Source organism: Palaemon carinicauda, chromosome 1, assembly GCF_036898095.1.
Source record: "Palaemon carinicauda isolate YSFRI2023 chromosome 1, ASM3689809v2, whole genome shotgun sequence".
NCBI lineage: Eukaryota > Metazoa > Arthropoda > Malacostraca > Decapoda > Palaemonidae > Palaemon > Palaemon carinicauda.
This window is the reverse complement of record NC_090725.1, coordinates 303,148,802-303,150,468: the sequence shown is the minus strand read 5'-3', so window position 1 is coordinate 303,150,468 and position 1,667 is coordinate 303,148,802. Positions and strand designations below refer to the sequence as shown.

Here is a 1,667-nt window from a genome sequence, read left to right as displayed (position 1 = left end):
ATGAGGCTTAGTACCTTTAATTCAAACAATATCCATGCTCCCCCCTTCCATTGATATTGTTTTTATAGTGCAAAATATATTTGCCTTATCTATACATGTCAGGGATTTGGCCAGTTTTCATCATCACACTGGCTAACTACGGATTGGTGATGGTGGGTGACTTTTGTCTGATCGCTCTCAGGAAACCAATCTCGTATGGATGGTCTTGACTAGTACAATTTAGCTGATCGTAGCGATACACAAACCATTCCAATGCATATAAAAGCATGTGCGTGTGAGGTTTACAATCTTCGCTAGTAACATACAAGCAGGGTTGCCACGTTTTCTAAATGAGAAAAGGCCAACTTCTTATCAACTACAGATTTAAAAGGCCAAACTATTAGTAGAAAAAGGCTAAAAATATAGCATTTGGGGCTAGCCTTTTCCATGATGTTACTAAAGGCCAACCGATTTCAAAAAGGCCAAATTTAAGGTTTTTGGCCTGAAAAAAGGGCACCCTGACAACCCTGCCTACAAGCCAACTATGCAACGTATATTTAAACATAGTACACCCTGAAACGAACAAGTTCATCTCGGAACTGAAAGTAAAAGGGTTTTTACAAAATCAAATATCTATTTAAACAAATGGTTACAAACATTTAACCAACACATTTATAAGAATTCAAACTTCATTTGTGACATACATTACATGAGTGAATAATTGCAATATTCTAGTAACATGAGTCTTTTTATAGTTTATATATGACATATTTGTTTTTGACGTTGTTAATAGTTTATATATGACATATTTGTTTTTGACGTTGTTGTCTTTTTTAGAATTATTTATTATTAATTTGTTCTCTTCATTTATTTATTTCCTAATTTCCTTTCCTCACTGGGCTATTTTTCCCTATTGGGGCCCCTGGGCTTATAGCATCTTGCTTTTCCAACTAGGGTTGTAGCTTGGTTAATAATAATAATAATAATAATAATAATAATAATAATAATAATAATAATAATGATAATAAATATAACTTGGTCATGTAAGCTATGTGATTCTTCTTCTCCCCTCACTAAACCTACGGTACAACACGTTCCTCAGAAGTTGTTTATAACAACGGACTAGTCAGTAGTCACTAGTCACTAGGCGCTAGTACTTTAGTTCCTTATCGCTCACTCACTTGCCACTAGGTATACGGTCGCCACAGTTGCTGTTTCCTTGAATTGTTATAAAGTGCGTTTTTCTAAAGCTTCTTAGGTCACAGGTAGGCATGTATAAAGTGGTTATTTTATTTTTATAAATTGGAGAAACGTATAAAGTGGTTATTTTAGTTTCTATCAATTGGAGAAACGTATTAAGTGGTTATTTTATTTCTATCAATTGGAGAAACGTATTAAGTGGTTATTTTGTTTTTTATCAATTGGAGAAACGTATAAAGTGGTTATTTTATTTTAATCAATTGGAGAAACGTATAAAGTGGTTATTTTATTTCTATCAATTGGAGAAACGTATAAAGTGGTTATTTTATTTCTATCAATTGGAGAAATGTATAAAGTGGTTATTTTATTTTCTATCAATTGGAAAACCGTATAAAGTGGTTATTCTATTTTTATCGATTGGATAAACGTGTAAAGTGGTTATTCTATTATTTATCAATTGGAGAAACGTATAAAGTGGTTATTTTGTT

The 1,667-nt window shown here is 32.3% G+C and overlaps 1 protein-coding gene across 1 annotated transcript in view; it reads left to right on the top strand.

Annotated features, from left to right (window-relative positions):
* Positions 1 to 1,135: 1,135 nt before the first annotated feature.
* The window catches only part of LOC137658411 (serine-rich adhesin for platelets-like), an 11,597-nt gene continuing 11,065 nt past the window's right edge, over positions 1,136 to 1,667 (top strand). Inside the window, exon 1 of the mRNA XM_068393103.1 lies at positions 1,136 to 1,244. The gene's annotated coding sequence lies outside the window, so the exon portion shown is untranslated. The remainder of the gene's footprint in view (positions 1,245 to 1,667) is intronic.